Raw genomic sequence first — 14,730 nt, forward strand, 5'->3', positions numbered from 1 at the left:
TGAATACCACCTATTGCTCCAGCTGCAGTACAAAGATAATCTTTTTGATATTCAATATAAAGCTATTATAAATCCATGCGGCACTTGATTTATGTTAAAAGAGAAAAAAAAAAAAGCAGAAAACATACAGGATAAAGGAAAACTTTCCCAAAAGAAGCATGGACGCTGCCATTGAAGACTCCTATGCCTGAAACTCTAGTTGCCTGGCTGTCATTCTAACCTTGTGGCTTCAATCTTTTGAGTCACAGATCTGGCAGACACATGCAGATAAGAACTTAAGAATTTGCTCAGAGTTTTCTAATTACTAAATAGTAGCCAGGCAGCTAGCGCCTTCAGAAGGTGGTTAGCAATGGCAGCTCCCATGTGTTTCTCAGGAAAGGTTAACTTTAGCCCTTTGTCCACCAAGACACAATTTGTATGTCCTGGCATTCAAGCACGTGGCTGCTGCTGCAGCTATGAGCTTGGTATTGATATTGTTATTTTCAGTCTTGTTGGCCTCCTTGTGATAGCAATGAAGTAAAATAAAAAAAATTAAAAAGTAAAACTTTCATAGAAAATTATAATAAAATAAACACACCTGAACACAAAAACATATAGAAACACATCAATAGGGCCACGCATGTATATAAACAGCAATTGCATCACACATGTGGGGTATTCCAAAGACATGCTGGTGGGTTAATTGCCTCCTGTCTAAATTGGCCCTAGTATGTGTATGTATGAATGTAAGTTAGGGACCTTAGATTGTACGCCACTCGAGGGTTAGAGACTGATGTCAATGTACAATATATATATGTAAAGTACTAAGTAAATTGACAGCGCTATATAAGTACCTGAAATATTAAAATAATCACCATGAACACTGGAGTAACAGCAGTAATTCAGACTTTTAAAGAGTTGCAAAATTTTCACGCGTCTTAAAAAATTGCAACTGCCACAATTTTATTCTACTGGGCCTCTACTGAAAATATATAATTATTTGGGGTTTGTTTAAAGTGATTTTTGTAGCCAAAAATATCCCACTGGTGACCTTTTTGGGGCACTACATATATGATTAGGCCTAAGCATCTTTAGAGCAGGTTCGCACTACCAAAACGTTTTTCTCTGCCCGTAGTGATCGCAGCTGCTGGCAAAGGGTGGGTAGAGTCTTGGGTTTTTACAAAGCAAGGCACTGTTTCCCCTTTTTATTCTAACACACTTTAATGGAATGCCACAAAGGGACATTCAGTTCATTTCAGTGCATAGCTGCTTAGCTGAGCTGGGCAACCGTGCATAAAAACACACGGTCGCACAGAGACCTGTAGAGCGGTGAAGAAAAATGCAGTCGTGTTGCATTTTTCCACACCACTCTGCCCCACAGCTGACAACTGCAAGAAGAGTGAATGGGGCACACAAAAAAACCAAACACAAAAACACAGCTCACCAAAGTGTGCATCAGTCCACCCCCCCCAAATAAAAAACAAATTGGTCCAAAGATGGCAAGTAGGACCTGGCAAACGTCTCTTGTAAACATTTTTCATCATTCGTTATTCCAAAACCATCTTACTGCTGGCTATATAAAGGTAATATGAAGTGAGGATAAATGTGCTGAATCTTATATATGAACTATGCACCTTTAAAGTCCCAATATCCACAAAAAAACAATATGCAGATCCTCTTCTTCCTAGTTACAATGGACCACCTCTAAGTTTAGTTCTAAGGTACATCTATATTAGAAAATTCTATAAAAACTTTAATTGCAATACTGACATCCGTGATCTATTATCCAGAACGGTTTAGACTCACATAAGTAATACCATTTATCTCTTTTGACAATGGATAAAACATCAGCTCAAAAAAACACCTGCCATGCACCATGCAAAGGGAACCATGTTTTTCCACAGATGAAACTTATTTATTATTTATTTTTCTAGGCAGGCATCAGATTTTATCAGTTACTGTTGTCCATCTGTGCAATGAATAGATTGTCTAAGAGACTGGGCTAACTGCCGTTTACACAAATGATTTTGGTAGCCTCAGGCTCTTTAACAACAGGAAATGGAAGCTTTTCATAAGTGGCGTTTCAGATTTTTGTTGCAAACAAAAGTTAATTTACAACCATTTGCTGTAACCACATGAGGGAATCTCCCTTACAACCTTTACTTCTGGCAGGGATTGCAATATAAATTTTAACTTGCAATGTGGTGGCGAAGATCAGATATGAAGACTTGTCCTTGACAGAATTATGTTGCTCCTTTGTGGACCAATACATTCTTTATACTTAATACTATATCAAAATATATAGTCACAAAGTTAAGGGTATATAACAAAAACAAGTTACAAGAAGAAAAATCCCTGTCCAAATGAGCTTGCAATCTAGAAGTTTTTAATCAAATTTTTTTCCCCTAACAGTTAGTATAAATTCCATATCTATTGTATATAAGTCTGTCACAAAGTAACGTCTATTATGATTATTGACTCATGGGACCTTAATAGGTGCTCACAGTAAAAAAATATGTAAGCTGTAAACCTTTAAATGGTTGTAAACCTCAAACATGAACAAAGCATATCCTTCTATAGTGTTTATGTGTCTCAGTCCAAGCATGAAGGGGTTGATATACTAAAACTGTAAAGTGCAAAATCTGGTGCAGCTCCAGGTTCTTTTGTTGTCAAAAGTTTAATTGAACAAGCTGAAGTTAGAAACTGATTGGCTACCATGAACAGCTGTACTAGATTTTGCACTCTACAGTTTTAGCAAGTTAACTCCGAAGTGTAATTTCTGTCTGCTGCCTAGTTCCTTCTAACAGGTTTTCTGCACACCAAGAGAAAAAAGGTGACAGGGGTGGGAGCTTCAGCATACAGCCTGTGATTAACAGCCTCAGCTCTGTTCCTGTGTGAAGGGTGTTGTTTCACTTCCCTCCAATCAGCTCTCAAAGCTCTCTTCCCTGAACTCTGGAGTGTGTAATTTCAGCTCCCCGCCTCCTCTTTTCTGACAGCTTAGTCAAGCTCTATAAATTTTGCACTTTGAACAGATGTAGAGAAGAAAAGATTGCAGAAAAACAGGTAAAACATATGTAGAAGTTTAATCTCTGTATCACCTGAGGCCAGTCAAATAACCTCCTTTGTATGGTTTTTTTTTTTTTTTTATAGGGGTTATCCTTTATACACATACGCCCTACAAATCAGCGTCATCCTGCTGTGATTCATCACTCCGCTGCTGGTCTTGCACTTCCATCTTCATTTCTGATGTCATCAGGAGCCAAGAGACAGCAGCCAGGTCCACCCACCACCAGCTGCTGTGTTGAAGCTGATGCCTCCTGGAATTAGTGACATGCCTAACCCAGAAGGCTTCAGGAGTTGGACCATTAATATACCATTAAAATTGTTTTATCATATATGTTTGTTAAGTAGACATTGCCACAATTTTTGTCAGCTGACACTGCGCTCTGTTTTTTTTCTGCTGTAATCAGTGATATTGTTCTGAGGACTACAGAACCCCAACCCATCTATGTTATGGACAGGAGGAAAGGGGCAGTTGACCCGATTCTCTGTTGACCTGATACAGTAGAGAGAGTGTCTAAGCATGGTCATACTATGGTATGAGTTACAAGTAGAGTTAACACTACTGTGCACCAGATCCTGCTCCAACATCTTCCTCTGTAACATCACTGGGAGCCAGAAAGAGACAGCAAGCCCCCTGATGACACATTGCCAGGTCCACCCTCCTCCAGCCACTGTGTTGAAGCTGATGTCTCATGGGATAAGTGACATGCATACCCCAGAAAGCCTCAGGAGTGGAAGAGACCTCATTCTCATCTAGGACTGTAGGGATAAAAATTGCAATGAAGGTCAGCTTTAAATATACAATTAAAATTGTTTTATCATAATGTATATTTGATAAGGGCCAAAAAACTGCTAATTTTGTCATAAAGTTTGAAAGTCAATACTTTGTTCTTTGTCCTAATATTAGTGATTACATTTTGTGGATTTCAGAACTCCACCCATCTATGTTAGGGACAAGAGGAAAGGTAGAGATTCCAGTAGTTCTGTCCCTTTTTTATTGTCCTAATACAGTAGGGTGAGCAGCTAAGCGTCATCATACTAGGGTAGGGATTACCAGTAGGTTGAGTGTTGTCATACTAGGACAGAATGTATGGCAGCCTATATATTTCTCCCAATACAGTTTTATTATTTGGGAATGCCTCTAACAGTGCCCCTCAAAAATACACAACAATCACCTTTTTCTAAACTATGTCTAATATTAAATTATTTGTTCTTTATTAACATCGGTGTACAGAAATACTGAAGGAAAGATGTTGATATGTGAAGAGAAAAAAACAGTTGAAGCTGTGCTAAAACAAAGTCAAGCAAAAGACAAAGAACTGGTCACCAGCATTACCTCTAGACTCCCTCAACAGATCTCTTTCTCCTTTACAGACTTGCCAAGCCCTGTTTTACACTTTTTGTGGAGGTGACCATCTGAGTAGAGGATCAGAGCTCTGCATCCTTATGGCAGAACTGTGTCTCTGAATACTGGAAATCTGATGACTGGTGAAGGAATAATCAACCAGCAGCAGTAGAGGTCTAGAAAGCACAAAAGCAGGAAGTTACTTGTCCACAAGTCTTCTGGTACAGTTTCCCCTTCAAGAAGACTAAAGAGTAGCATAGTAGTGACATCAAACAGAGGCAGCAGTGCCTTAAATCTCACACTGCAAATACACAGCTATGAGACAAAGAGACACAGAAGTGCACTGCTAGGTTTCAAAATAAATTCAAGACACAAAGTATACTTTAAAGTATTACTAAACCCACAATAGTAAAATCAGTCTGTATATGCAGTAAATCATTCTTGTTCTACTCAATGTTTAACCTAACCTCTGCATTGTGTAAAAAGGGCGTTTGACTATGTCTTCTCTGATCCTTCCCTTCTTCCCCAATCCATCTTTTGATAGAACAAGCTGCACATGCTCAGTTTGGTGTGTATTGCTACAGAGGCTTATTTTTCCACCAGACTGTCCAGACAGAGGGTCAGGGGTTATGAAGCCTTATAGGACAATCAGGGGAAAATAAGAACTCCTCCTACAAGCTGTAACCAGTGCTCTGCTGGACACTGATAGATATCACAAGAATGTTCTAACTGCTGATGAGAAAAGGTATTCAGCAGTTTATATTCACTAAAATAATTGCGCTTCCATGTTCTGTGTACTATAGGAGACCAGTTATAGTGAATGCAGGGTCCTGGGTTTAGGAACACTTTAAGGGTACTTAGGCAGAATTAACATTTGTAGATGTCCCCTATAAAATAGCTAATCTGAACTTTAAGCGTTTAGGTACCACTCACTGGCATTGTGTGCACTGGCCCCCGAGCTATGATTCGCATAATAATAAAAAATATTTTGGCACAGATTCCAACACACCAGCCAGATCTAGGCAGACATTCATGCAGATAAAAATGTAACTTAATATAAATTTGCTTAATGTCCAGCACATAAACATGCACTGTATCTATCACAATAATGTATTGAAGTGGTTTTGTGATTCAGGACAAATCAGACGGAATTATACAAACATAGATTCTGTTTCAAAGAGCCAAGAATCTATCATCGCTACTGTTTTAATATGTAGAGCTCAGTAGAACCTGCTCCGGCCCAGCAAATCAACCTTACATTTTTCATGTTTGAACAAGTGAATCACTTTCTTTCTATTCATCAATGTTCTAGTCATTGAAATATTTAATATAGGGTGTGTAAATGTCTAAGATGAGCTATAAAAATCTATGCACATCTAAGAAATATAGAATAAATTAGAAAGGAAAACTTTGTACAATGAATACACAGAGGACTGATTTCATTGTACTGATCCACGTAATTAAGAGATATTTAATTTTTTTTAACAGAACAATCTTCTCAACAGATTGTTATGGGAAGAAATAACTGGTAAGTGCATAAACTTTTGGACTACCAAACTCCAACCCCATGGATGATCATTGCGGTTGGTAGAATATAACAAAATACAGCTGCCATCAGACCATTTGGTTGGCATAATGCTTGAAGAGCTCAATGCCTAAAAACTTATTTCTGCCTAGTCAACTGTCCCTTCCTTCCCCCATCCTCAAAATAGTAAGTATCTAGCTGTGTATATAGTCACTCAGACAGACAAGGTGGGAGAATTCACTAAATCAGAAATTTCCCCACCCAACTGGAGGGAGAATGTTGTAGGAAAAATGAGAGAGAATGCTAAGGTTATGATTCATAAGAGACAAGTCATTTCTTTACTGCTTCAAACTCTCTGTCAATGGGGACGTTAAAGTGTTACTAAACCCAGGACCCTGGATTCACTATATCTGGTCTCTAGCAGTACACAGAACACGGAAGCGCAATTATTTTAGTAAATATAAACTGCTAAATACATTTTCTCATCAGCAGTTACAGCAGTGACTTCTATCAGTGTCCAGCAGAGCACTGGTAGAAACTTGTAGGAGGAGTTTTCATTCTCCCCTAATTGTCCTATCAGGCTGCAGGACCCCTGACCCTCTGTCTGGACAGCGCTGATTGGTCCCGTGCTAATCACATGCATCCTCCCTCCCACCCAAAAAAAACCCCTCTACCAATACACACAAAACAGAGCAAGTGCAGTTTGCCCCAAGGCTCTGTTCTATCAGCAGATGCAACGAGAAATGTGGAAGAAGGGGAGTATCAGAGAAGACAGGATCAAACATCCTTTTTACACAATGTGGAGGATTAACCACTTCAATTCAGGACACTTTTAGCCCCTTCCAGTTCAGGCCAATATTTGGCTTTCAGCACTGTCACACTGAGTGACAATTACTTAGTCATGCAACACTGTACCCATATGAAATTTTTATTCTTTTTTTGAGACAGATAGAGCTTTCTTTTGGTTGTATTTGATCACCACTGGGCTTATTTTTTGCTATATAAATGAAAAAAAAACAAAAATTTTGAAAAAAAAAATCATTTTTTGCTTACTTTTCATTATACAATTTTGCAAATAGATAATTTTTCTTCATAAATTTAGGCCAAAATGTATTCTGCTACATTTTTGTGGTAAAAGTAACCCAAAATAGTTTATATTTAGTTTGTGTGAAAGCTATAGAGTCTACAAATTATGGGATATATTTGAAAATTGATCAGTTGAGATCCTAAAATGGGATGGGGTATGCCGGTGATCAGGATGCTGGTATGAGGTATGACGGTGATCAGGGCACTGGTATGGGGTATGACGGTGATCAGGGCACTGGTATGGGGTATGACGGTAATCAGATCGCTGATAGGGGGTATGACGGTAATCAGGTCGCTGATTTGGGGTATGGCGGTGATCAGAACACTGGTATGGGGTATGGCGGTGATCAGAATGCTGGTATGGGGTATAGCGGTGATCAGAACGCTGGTATGGGGCATGGCAGTGATCAGGATGCTGGTATGGGGCATGGCAGTGATCAGGATGCTGGTATGGGGCTTGGCAGTGATCAGAACGCTGGTATGGTGTATGGCGGTGATCAGGGCGCTGGTATGGTGTATGGCGGTAATTAGGGCGCTGGCATGGTGTATGGTGGTGATCAGGGCGCTGGTATGGTGTATGGGGGTGATCAGGGCACTGGTATGGTGTATGGAGGTGATCAGGGCGCTGGCATGGCATATGGCACTGATCAGGGTGTTGGTTTGGGGTATGGCGGTGATCAGGACATTGGTATGGTGTACAGGGGTGTTTTGTGCGTACTGGGACATGTGACAGGGCCTCTCTGCATTATTTATTATTGTTATTGTGGGGCAGTGATCAAATACACAGGGGCACTAAACTGGGGCACTTGGGTAGCTGGCACTGCAGTGTGTGAATGTACAAGCAGCCTGACAGGCTGCTGTATACTCACACACTGCAGGATTGCTTCTCTCTGCTCTCACACAGATCGCCTGAACACAGCGGTAATGTGATCCGCTGTGTCCGGGGCGACACACCGATCACCAGATCAAAGTGTGTGCACACACGTATGTATATGCTGCACAGTAACTGAAAGGATAAGTTCACTTTTTGACAGAAAAATTTAAAAATGCAAATTTTTTTGCAGGTAAAATTGTGTATGTATTTTTTGTTGCAGGAGACTGGAAAGCATTGCACCAGTGATCAGCATATTGCTGGTGCCATGCAGGACCCCTGCAGACCTGCTGGTATATCTGCTTGCCTGCACGTGCAAGCCAATACACTCTGACAGATGGAATCAAACTACCACAGTGCTCACAGAGACGTGGTAGTTCATTGAGGACTACAAGCTGATAGCCGCTAAGGCTGTTAAGACTAATCATTTTCTCCTTCACAGAAAAAGCTTTAAAAATTTTGACAGCTAGTGGGAGAAGATCCCCTGCTAGCTGTCAAAGTGGGAGAGTGGGGCCGGTCCTTTCACAACACAATACATGTTACACTTTGAATATGGGTGTAACATATAACATGTTATGAAAGGTGAACTCATTCTAAAAAAAAACCCAAACACTGGCAATGTCAGCAAATGCCAATAACCCTACTTTTGGCTGATAATTTTCAGTGGCCGATATAGCAGTGCATCACTAGAATGAACTCTAATTCCATAGTCCATCTTTAAGAATACAAGTTGCCTCATGACATAGCATGTCAGTTTTTGGTATTATGTAGGAGAAAGCAGCAAACATCAAGACCCTTTTCACATCTTGCGCTTTGGGTTTGTAGGCAGAATTGCTGTGATTCTGCCCGCGATTCCAAATCATGTGGTAATCACTGTGCAACATGTGTTTAGATGCCATTATTCCTTAATGACAACTCAAACTCGAAGAGATTCTTTCATGGTTGTCGCATGGCAATTGTGGCAAACAGCACCTTTCAAAATCACATGAAGCTTGTCACCCAAAAAGGAGCAGGAGCTTCTTTTCAGGCAACAATCGCACTTAGAGCAGCCCTATAAGATATACAAAATGCGTGAAAATAGCCTGGCAAAAATTGTTCCTCCTATGCAAATGTGTGAAGGCAACCTAAAAGTTCTTGTTGCTCATAACAACCTATCAGGTTAAAGGCTCAGGTGGAATGGTGTTGTTGTCAAACACAGCCTTTTTCCATTTGAATACAGCGCTGCTTAAACGCATGCATCTGATTACAAAACCCAGAGTTTGAAAATAAAAGGCTGTAGTTGGCTTGCTTCATTTGCAATTCAAACAACATCATATTTGGGCATGTTGAGTCCAAAGAAAAAAAAAATGGAAACCAGGTCAAAGGCAGTCTGTCATCTACCCTACTCCATTCAAGTTAATGGGTATTTTCAGATCTGCAATGGATAAGCATTTTAAATGCCTGTCTACATGAGTCCTTAAAGTGATCAGGTTGCAAAAAATGAAGATGAAAGGTTCATGCAATAGAATATAGCACCATAACACGCGTTGAGGAACACAGGCTGCCACCACTTACAGAATTAAATGCCCAAGAGTCTTACAGTGGCTGCAGTACTGAAACAGAAGGAAGGTAGGAGGAGATATGGGCTGTGGGAGAGTGGAGTATAAAAAGCTCTTCTACTGCAAGGACTTTTCACCCTGATTTTGTTTTCAAGTGGATAGGGTCACTGTAAAATGTCCTATCTGCAGGGCAAAGTTCAAAATGAAACAGATTGTGATTGATCACTTCAAGCAGCAAGATATCTTCTCATTAACATACTTTTCATACCTAGGTCCCCAAGTGACCTCAGGGTTCTGCAAGGATTCCATGCATGCATAGACTATGCAACTTACAGTCAAATGAAAAGTACTTAAATGATCCATTACAAGCAAGCTATTTGGGCCGGTTGACAGAGAAATTCAGTGTAATAATGTACAGGATTTAAAGTTTCCAGCAAAATCTTCCTGACTTCTTAGCAGACATATTGTATCTACAACCCCATCTGTTTCTTAGATTAGGCTGCAGGCAGCAGCTGTAAACCACTTCCAAAGATACAGTTACAGACTGAGGTTTCTAGTTAACTTCTGGCACAAGGACCTGGTAAAATAAACTTTATGAAGAGCTTCTGGAAACCTAATCCTGGTTGCTATACCAACAGACACCTGAAACCACGAGAAACTGCACATCACAAATAATGGAGAACAGTGGTATATTGTATACATTAGTTTATGAATAATGCAAACAAAACACATAATAGACTTTAAAAGGATCACTTAGCAAAGAAATGTTAAACAAAATAAAAACAGACTATTAAAGCCTCTATCCCTAACCTACAGGATAGGGAGTACAGAACAACAAGGGAAACAAGTACAACTATATAACGCTTTTAATATTATTCATCTAATAGTAAGGAAAACATGGGGTAACAAAAAACATGGGGTAACAAAAAAATGTGGAACTGCCATTGTTGACCATGTTTAATAAAAATGACTTGTTTAGGTGTATCTGGCTTCAATACCTTTTTAGATAGTAACCCAAGTAAAAGTATGCAGATTAGAAAGTCAGAACCTCTGATCTAGGTACTCATTTCAGGTGTTTGACTTGAGATGTGAGATGAGAAAGTGCTAAAAATCTGCACGAAAACAGAGTTGTTAGGAGAGTTCAGCCACGGTAGTCTGCAAGTGACTCACTAAAGATTTCCTTAAAACCAAGGGTCCCAAACCCCTAGGCCGCAGGCAGTCCATGGCTTCCTGGGGCCTGGGCCGTGCAGTGCGGGGGGGGGGGGGGGGCACAGGTTGTTTGGGGTGTGGATGTCCTGTGTGTGCCAGCACAACCTGCACTTCCACCCTACGACCACCAGAGGGCACCCGCTCCCCTACTCCCACCACCACTACTCCCCTTCCCTCTCTGTGGCCATGAAGACTGAGAAAGGAAGGGAGGAGAGCTGGCCAGGGACAGGGTCTCATAGAGCACTGGTGAGACCGAGGCTGCACCCGCCAACTCCCCAGCAACCCCCTTCCCCCAGGTGACAGGCTGCTGCCAAAAACCCATCTGGTGTCATCATGTTATTGCTCAGATCTTGTATTTCTTGATCAGTCCTGCTGGTGTATATGTGGAATAAGTTTGAACTGCTCACTTCCTCCTTGCCCAACCAGGGAGGTTGGGAACCACCACTTTAAAGCTCAATAAAGAAATAAATACACAGAAAATAAAATATGCATCTCTCAGTGCCAACAGTTTACCTACAGCACCCAGAAGACCGTGACATCCAGTGCAAACAAATGGCCACTGCCTCAATCTTTAACTGGCCTTTACAGCAAGGAGCACATGGAAATGTGATGAATGTCAAACGATATAAGAGAAATGTTCCCAGCTCAACTTACTGACCAGCCTGCAACCAACCTAATTGTCTTGTCAAACAGTTTGCGATAAATACATAGGTTTAGTTTGCACACATTTGAAAATACATGTGAAATCTGTACCCCAACTGACATATTCAGGACAATGTTAACATTACTATAATATCACCACCAAAATCAGAAACTTGTTCTCGGAGGCACAACTCTCAGGGGTTTAGATTTCACACATTTGCAAATACATGCGTAAGCTGCAGAGCCTATCCACGGCACCCCAATATTCTGCAGTTCCTAACTCTATACATTTGGAGAGCCTGCATAACTACAGAATATTGGGGTGCCATGAAGAGGCTCTGCAGCTTATGCATGTATTTGCAAATTTGTGAAAACAAAACCCCTTTTTTGGTGGTGATATTATAGTAATGTTAACATTGTCTTGAAAGTGTCAGTTGGGGTACAGATTTCCTTTCCATCTAGAATATTCTCTCACCTCATTATGTTACACTAAGGCACTAAAGTACAAACATGGCCATTTGCAAATATGTCAACATGGGTTAACAATAAAGGCTGTAATTTCTTTCCAGTGCACAACTGAATAAAAAGTATCACATCATGAGAGAATCATGTGATAAGAGAATACCAGTCTACAACATACAGTAGCTATAGCTACATTAAACTGGCTGAATGCATATTACAACACATGAAAAACATATTCCCAACCACAAGATGAGAAGTGATGTATATGTTTTTCCCTTTTCTAAATGCACAATAGAAAGTACATGTAAAATAGAAAATAAAGTGAACAAAAAAGACAGTTGACATGGCGTGCTTAAAGCAGAGTTCCACCCAAAAGGGGAGTTCCGCTTTAAAGATTGGTCCCCCGATCCTCATTAAGGATTGGCACCTGTGGGGAGGGGGTACCCGAATTTGACAGGTACCCGAAGTCTTATGGGACACGTGACAGGTCCCAGAAGACTACGGGGCCCATTCAGGAAGTGCAGCGCTACTCTCACATACGCAGTGGGCACCTGGCTGTGAAGCTGCAAGCTGTCACAGCTGGGTGCCCACACTTTTTGTAGCTGTTGACTTTTATTTTTTTATAAAGTGAGTGGAACTCCGCTTTAAGAAAAAAAAAATTGTAAGAGTTTGCCACACGGTCTATAATGTTTAGTAAACTTATACCTTGCTCCTATGGGTATTCATTGCAATGATGTGAACTGAACCTAAATGACTAACAAAAAGAAATTTCAGCTCAGAAAACACCAGTAAACTCAAGGACAATATATTTTTGCCCTAAAATAATTCTAACTGCACAACAATTTGTTACTTTCTACAAGTACTTGGAGAGTGGTAGCACAAAGGCTATGTTTAAGCCCAATTATCTGATACAATTACAGGGTTTATAAATGCACACAAAACCGCAGGTGAAAAAGCATATGGTTTGCTTGATTTACTTTACAAGAATTTAGGTGCATTTTCATAAGCTTTTTTTAGTTATATTGCATTTAGCCCTTTTCTTCCTACGTGCAGACTCACCCCCTTTCCTGTGCCATCATTTCCTTTCAAAAGTAGAGCTAGAGAAGAATTTATTATTTAGGCTGATGTTTTTACCAAGTTTTTCTGATGTCTTCGGTCACAGCCTTGATCTGTATTCATTCGCAGATCTGTACAGCTGTGTTCAAGTATGAACAGGGCACAAAGAAAAGCATTGCTTCCTATGTGTACTTGCAGAGCACAAGTTTGAACAAGCCCTCAATAACTTTTCGTGTGTGCAAGTGTACGCATGTGTACAATCATGTGGGAAGTAAGTACACCGCAAGGACATTGTTCACTTTATCAACATTTGAACAAGCAAATATTAGATCTTTAGTAAACAGTGTCTACAGATAAAATTGATATACTTTAATATAAGCACAATTTGAAACAGGCAATGTCGCTTTAAATTTAACTATGAATCTATTTCATAGTGCACTGTGGAAAAAGCAAGTACAACCTCAGAAGCTGGTATTGCCCTCGAGTAAAAAAATACTTCTGGAAAGCATTGTTCATAATTGCCCACCAGTCTCTGACACTGCCTCAACATTTTTGACTACTTCTCATTAGGAAATTAAAATTCCTTCAGCTGCACTATGTTTGTGGATTTCCTAGCATGGATTCATGTTATTTTGTTTTAAATCAGGGCTTTTCCAAGGCCAGTTCATAACCTTCCATTTCTTCTTTTTGAGTAATTCATTTTTGGATGTATTAGTGTGCTTTAGATCATTATTGTGCTAAAAGATACTGTTCCAGTTTAACTTGAGGACAGATGGCCTTAAATTCCTAAATGTTCATCAAGCACACTTTGATATGGTACAAACTTATTAACTTGATTGCTGCAAGCTACTTAGGTCCTGAAACAGCATAACAACCCTAAACAATATCATTTTCACCACCATGCTTCACAGTTGCTATGGGGGTTCTTCTCTTGAAATGCTGTCTTAGGTTTGCAAAAAACATGTCTGTTTCTGTGGCAAAACTATCTTTGATTGATCATTCCACAGTACATGGTTTCAGAAGGCCTCATTTTTGCCTACATGACAAACTGTAGCACTCCTCTAAACTTTTAGAACAAAAGCATCTGCATAGCATATCTCCAATGCAGTTTAAAGTTTATTGCAGGATTGTGATTGCAGAGAAGACATGCTATGATTAATTTCAAAGTTGGTGACCTTTTAACCATCTCCCGGCCGGATGGTGGCACTGCAGGGTCGGGTGGCCGGGCGATCTGTACGAGGTCCCGATCATGTGATCGCTGATTGGCCAATCAGTGATCACATGCAAAGTAGTAAGCAAGATGTCACTACGTGTGAAATCTGTGAATGATCACAGAGGTCACATGGTACAAGGCTATTCACAACAGTTTTGTACCATGTGACAAGCTGTGACCAATCACAGCTCACTTAGTAGTTCTCAATGGCTGCAAGAATGCAGACAGAGAGAAAGAGAAAGGATTGCTTTTACATCCTATATGGGTGTAAAAGCAATCAGTGTAGAAAAAAAAAAATCTTCATCACCCCCCACAAGTAGTACAGTGTCACCATGGTAACAGCATGTAAAAAAATAAATATTAAAAAATAAAATAAAAATGTAAAAAAAAGTTAAATTATAATTTGTTTATAAACTAATTTGGCTTTTTTTTTTTTTTACTAAAAAGATAAACGGAATAAATTTTGGCCTGGATTTATGATGAAATATTATTTATTTGCAAAATTTTATAAGAAACATTTTTTCAAAATTTTTGGACATTTTCATTTACATAGCAAAAAAAATCAAAATCCCAGCAGTGAATAAATACCACCAAAATAAAGTTTTATGTCTCAAAAAAATGGTAAAAAATTCATATGGGTACAGTGTTGCATGACCGCGCAATTGTCATTCAAATTGTGATAGCACTGAAAGCTGAAAATTGCCCTGGACAGGAAGGGGGTAAAAGTGTCCGGACAGGAAG

General features: G+C 39.8%; 1 protein-coding gene across 1 annotated transcript in view; it reads right to left on the reverse strand.

The window, feature by feature from the left end:
- The window catches only part of PTPRK (protein tyrosine phosphatase receptor type K), a 528,548-nt gene that overhangs the window by 111,084 nt on the left and 402,734 nt on the right, over nt 1-14,730 (reverse strand). The gene's annotated exons all lie outside the window — the stretch shown is intronic.

Source organism: Staurois parvus, unplaced genomic scaffold (genome assembly GCF_062004578.1).
Source record: "Staurois parvus isolate SC_StPar_1 unplaced genomic scaffold, SC_StPar_1.0 ptg000397l, whole genome shotgun sequence".
NCBI lineage: Eukaryota > Metazoa > Chordata > Amphibia > Anura > Ranidae > Staurois > Staurois parvus.